Genomic DNA, 6,000 nt, shown 5'->3' on the forward strand with positions numbered 1-6,000 from the left:
TAACCCAGATAGTTTCCGAGCGATCAATATCCTCACTTGATTCCAGATAGAGGTATCCTACACTAGCTCCCCACCAATCAAGAAGAAGATGATTTCTCCCCATTTGCCATGGACCATTGTCGAGGATCCACTTTGTATCGGATCTCGAAGGAAAAATGAAAAGGAAAAGGTCATCTGCCAACTTCTTTACCCTCACTCCCCCCACTTCCTTCCAAGAACTATTTACCCAGTTTTCCACTTCTCGAACCCCTACTCTCCACCAGAATCTTCTCACCATGCAATCATGAAAGAACCTTCTTCTTGCTTCAACACCTTGGACCTCTGCCAATACCACCTACTTTTCCTCCACCTTTTTGAGTTCTGAATGCCTAAAATCAGGCCATGCACTGACAGACACCGCCTTACTGTATGAAAAATTTGGTCTTACCCTTGCACCCATCTCTTCTCTCCTGTATCGACTCCCTGCTTCCCATCTCCTCCCTCCTCCATGAAATATCTGAGAGGATCTTCTATGAAACATCTTCATACAATAGCATTCATCAAATCCACACCATTGCAAGCTTTATGATGCTCATCCTTGCAGTAGTATTCTGGGCAGTGTATGGTTTCTGCTTGTACTTACCTTTGTTCTACATTCCTTTTTGCAATCATCATCTCTCAATTGTACCATCAACCTTATGCTTTACTGTGAATACCCATTAACATCCCACCGGTTCTTTTCCTTCAGGAAGATCTACTAACTCGCAAGTGCCATTGTTGTGTAAGGCATTAAGTTCTTCCTTCATTGCATCTGTCCATTCAAGTATAGATAAATCTTTTGCCACATTCTTAGGATTAGGGATATTGTCAATAGAGGTAACGAAGGCATCGAATGAAGGTGAGACATGATCATAGGAGACAAAATGAGAGATAGGATGATTAGTATAAGATCTAACACCCTTTCTCTTAGCAATGGGAATATCTAGATCATTAATAGTAGAAGGATCAGACATATCAATAGGAATAGGAACAAGAGTATCTGACTGAGAAGGATTTTCCTCTAGAGAAGCTAGTGGTGTTGGTAATATAGCTTTAGGTTATTCCACGGCTCTTGAACTCTACTAACCCTTATGGCGGTGGAGGAACACACAGAATGGAAGAGGATTGGAAAGAGGAGGAAGCTGAACCTGAATGTGAGTCTCCTCAACCCTACTCTCCTTTGAGGAGAAACAGGGAAGGAGTAGAAATCTGCTGAATCAAAAATTCGCAAAGAAAAGAAGAGTTTCTTGTGGAAGAAGAGAACGAGAAGAGAAGAAGTAGAGAAAGAAAGAGAGAGCAAATCAGATCTGTCCGCCCTGTCCCATTGGTATTTATACTTTAAGTAAAAAATAAGTACAATAACTAATATGCCCTTATAGGGTGGCTAACACATAAAACTGCATAAAAAACTTAAAGACATCACTTCAAAGGGTCCCAATAAGATTACCGTGGTCTCCACTTACTATCTAAACAAATAATAAACAAAAACAACTAACTAATCTGCACAAAATCCTCAACACTCCCCCTCAAGTTGTTAGTAAATGTTACACATTCCCAACTTGCGTAGGTCATGTTCAAGCTTGTTCTTTGCAACCCCTTTGGTGAAGACATCAATTCATTGTAACTCAGAGGAGACATTAAGGCATGTAGACTTCTCAAGTTGTCACCCTTTCACTTATGAAGTGTCTATCAACCTCAATGTGCTTTGTCCTGTCATGCTGAACTGGATTGTTGGCAATATTGATTGCAGCTTGGTTATCACAGTATAACATAATGGGCTCCTCTGCATCTACCACAATCTCATTCAGCAAGGACCTAACGCAAAGTAATTCTGAAACACCATGGGCCATAGACAAGTGAAAAACTGAAACTTCTCACAGCATTCGACCACTTAGTTTTAAAGATTTTCATGGTACACGACCAAGAGGAAGAAAAAAAAACTCCTAGATCAGTCATAGATCACTTTCTTGAACCCAGTCTGTAGAAGACAACAAGGAGAGGAAGAAGAAGATGAGCGATCTGTTCTCAGGCCCAGAAGTTGCACTCTGATACCATGTTATCAGCGAGGAAACAATAAAAAATAATGAAAAGAGAAAGAAAGGAGAGAGAAAGAAAGAGGAGAAGAGAAGTGTTAGAAGTCAAACTCTCTTCAGGCGGCACCAGTGTAAATGGCTTTAATTACTTTCAAAAGGGCATTAAATGATCATAAAAGAAGTGTAAATGGCTAATTTCTTTCAAAGGGTACTTCAGGTTTATTGGTTCTAGGTTTGAACCATTTGGAAGAATGCTGTACTAGCTTCTAAATACTGAATGCTGAAAGCACTGCTCTTCTCAAGGGAAACAGCACAAGCACTAACCTAAAAGTGACGAGTTCCTATCTATTACTGTCAAAAGTGCTAGGCTTTATCTTCTTTTCTCTTGCACACTGCAACTTTCCTTACTAATAAACTTCCTTCTTCATGTGTTATCAGGATTGTGTCTCCATCAGAGCTGTTATTTGGGTTAAATAGGATTATAATCTCATCATGGTTCTGGAGGTTTTCCCTATATGGAACCATACCACAAACATCGATTTGATTTCCAGCTTGACTAGTCAAGTGTTTATGTATTGGGTTGAAAAGTAGTGACAGCTTATCTTCAAAGTAACAAGTTCTAGATCCAGAATGAAGAATGTAAAATTTATTGTAATTAATATTTACAATATACTTAAAGGGGAAGGTTTCGAAATCGATTCATAATAGTAGAAACAGGGGAGTGTTGGTCTTGGTTTTAGAAAGTTTGGGAATGGCGTGATTTCTTCGGTTCTGATCCCAGTGCAAGGATGTTCAACCCTTCAGCTCATTTGCTGCAGCATGTAGCTGAGGCTTTTCTGGAAAAGTGGATTTGGGGCACAACAAGGTCTAATATGGAGGGACTGTCAGTTCATGTCGGTGTTGGTGAAAGTGGTTTTTGTCTTTTTGATGTTGATGCTTGGAACTGAGGAAGTAAAGGTCTCTGATTTTGAAGAGGAGTCTTCACTGGTAGATGAAGGTGAGATGGGTAGCAACTGTGGCAACTCTGTTGAGGTTGATTGTGTTATTTCCTCTTCCAGAGTTGGCCATGATGTGGTGAAACTCTCAGAAGAGTGTGATTTGTTTGATTTGGGTTCCCATAATTTTGAAGTGGAAGATTGAAGGCTTGATGGTGGGAGATTTGATTGTCCAATAACTGGGGTTGAAAATGATGGGGAAGCAAATGATGAGAGGCTGGAGAGGAATACTCAAGGTAATTCTGATAGGAAGAATGATTTTTCTGAGTTTGCGAAAGATGGTGTTTCGTTGGGGTTGAAGGGAAGGGAAGGGGTTTTGAATTCTCTAGATAGTTTTGTTGGCTGTAGAAAAATGGGAGGCTTGAGGGGGTTGAATTGAAGGGCTATGAGAGTTTAAGGGAGTTTGAAGCTTCACTTTTGTTCAAATATGGATGCAGTGAGACAAGGGGATGCGGGATTAGTGGTAGGTGTTGGTCTTGAAGGAGGGCTGGATCATGGTGATGGAAACATTGAAGAGAATGTGAACATTAAAGCCTACAGATGAAACAAATATAGAAGCAAGCCTTCACAGGATGTTATTGAGCTTGAAGATGTTAATACTGAAAAGGATGTTTCAGATGCCGAGAAAGTGATCTTAGATGAGACTTATTTAGTTGAGGGAATACTTGATTTGGAAAAGGTGGCAAGGGTAGAGGTGGAGGTAAGGCTTTGGGTTGACCTATTATTGGAGGGGAGGATTATGCTAGAAAAAATGTTCAAAAATTTGGAAGAAAGATATCCGATGCCTACTGTAAATGTTGGAGATTTGAGTTTGGGTTCCGTAGAGACGGCTGTCAACTCAAGGTTAGATTGTGACCAAAAGAAGTCAAGTTTTCTCAAAGGCGGGGCTGGTTGTAACGGAGAGAAAGAGGTGGTTTCAATTCAGTTTTTTGAGAGGAATGCGGTTTTGGAGCTGGTAAGAGTCAATAGTGATCAAAAGGGCCTGAGGGGTGAAGAACCTAGCTGTAAGACATTTCAACAATCAGATATTCCTTAGTACAGTCCAGTTTTCAAAAGTGTTTGCAAGGTTAAAAGGGGGTTTATTCGGAATTGGGCTGCCTACAAAGGCGAAAAAAATCAAGTAAAGCCTGCGGGAAGAAGTAAACAAGTACCTTTTTATTTTTTTTTTCAGAGTTTGAAGTGTTGGCTCATTTTTTTTGGTGTTGTTATAGGGCTTTGGTCGTGTCATGTTCAGTAAGATTGCTTATTTTTTTCTCGGGTGACTGCTGGTCACCTTCTTTTGTATTCTATTTTTATTTTTTCTAATGAATTCCTTTTTCTTTTATTATAAAAAAAAATCATCATCATCCAACCCTTATCCCAACTATATGCCAACTGGTTGGTGACCAAGTTGAGTGCGGTTTCATTGTTGTGGAGACCCTAGATCTAATCCCATATCCACCAGGGGACGGGGGGGGGGGGGGGGGGGGGGCATAGGGAAAGGGGATGGGTACCCCCCTCCCCTGTTTGCCCCCATCAAAAGATAATAACATAAAACAAAAAACCCCAACTATATGGGGTTGGCTACATGAATCCTGTTTCATTATTCCCCTCTGTTTAATGTCATCCATTGGTACATTTATGAGCTCTTCAATCATTTCTTACTACTTCGAGCCATGCCCCTTTTGGTCTACTCCTAGCCTTTCTAGCTCCTTGTAACAAATCACTTCTTATGTGTGCTGTTAATGGTCTACTATACAAATGACCAAACCATCTTAGTTTGCTTTCTCTTATATCACCTATTTGGAGCTACTCCTAAGTTCCTTCTAATGACTTCATTTCTGATCCTATTCTTTCTAGTTTTTCCACTCATCCATCTTAGCATACACATTTACAATATATTTTTCTTATCAAAAGAAAAAATAAAAAACAATCTTAACAATATATGTAAATTCTGTGTAAAACATTAAGAAGACCATAAATTCAGTTTTATCATCACTAAATGCGACTCCACAAGCATATCAATTTTTTATCTATAAAAAAAGCATACTGGTATTTTTGTGTTTTATTAGAAGCATCATAGTGGAGATTGAAATGCATTGCTATGGTATTGGAGGTCCTTTTGCATGCATTTGGGGGTTAATGAAAATCAGACAGCATATGAGTCTTCTGTAAAGCTTATGATCTAATTAAGGGAAGAAGGTTAATCCTCTGTTGTTTGACTATTATGGATCTTGTTTAATAGTTAAAGTATGTTTACCTATCATCTCTCTCTCTCTCTCTCTCCCCCCTTTTGATCAAATTTACCTATCCTTTATTTTTCCAAGATGAGATGAATACTATCAGAAAATAAGGTGTTTTTTCTCTTGATCAATGCTAATTTATGTATTTTTTTCACTGTAGTTGAATGATGGATGGAACCGAACTAAAGAAAGGTAGGAAGCACTGCCCTTTTTAGCTTTATCCATTTTCAAGTATGAGCTGATGGGTTATGGGCAATTTGCTAATAAGTTGTTTATCATTTAAAATAATTGGGATGTCAACGCTTTTTGTCAAGGCAAGGGTGTTTAATTGAGTCAAAATGATTGAATCACTGCAGGATCTTTTGGAAATTCAACTCACGAATACCGTGGCATTTTAACAGCATAGTTATATGGAAAGAGGATCTAAATGAAGGGTATATTGTGATGCAGATGGGGCAAGATGCCGCATTATTGATAAAAGCTGTATTAAACTTGTTACTAGTTATTATGATGTTGAAAGCATTTCTTACAACCCTTATCATGCTGTTATTATTAAACTTTTTATCTAGGGGTGAGCAAGACAAACCGAAAAACTGAACCAAACCAAAAAACCAACCAAAACCGAATAATAAATTTGATAAATCGAACCAAACCGGTTTGGTTTCGCAATATGGAAAACCGGTGGTTAACAGAACTGACCGGTATACATATATATTTTTTATATTTTATATA

The 6,000-nt window shown here is 38.8% G+C and overlaps 1 long non-coding RNA gene across 1 annotated transcript in view; it reads left to right on the top strand.

Moving 5' to 3' along the window:
• Window positions 1-5,800, top strand: part of LOC148855343 (uncharacterized) — a 44,718-nt gene extending 38,918 nt beyond the window's left edge. The window contains exons 3-4 of the long non-coding RNA XR_016112647.1: window positions 5,429-5,460; window positions 5,625-5,800. This is a non-coding gene — a long non-coding RNA (uncharacterized LOC148855343). The remainder of the gene's footprint in view (window positions 1-5,428; window positions 5,461-5,624) is intronic.
• The last annotated feature ends 200 nt before the right edge of the window (window positions 5,801-6,000 follow it).

This window comes from Nelumbo lutea, chromosome 4 (assembly GCF_056320005.1).
Source record: "Nelumbo lutea isolate HS-2025 chromosome 4, American lotus-T2T, whole genome shotgun sequence".
NCBI lineage: Eukaryota > Viridiplantae > Streptophyta > Magnoliopsida > Proteales > Nelumbonaceae > Nelumbo > Nelumbo lutea.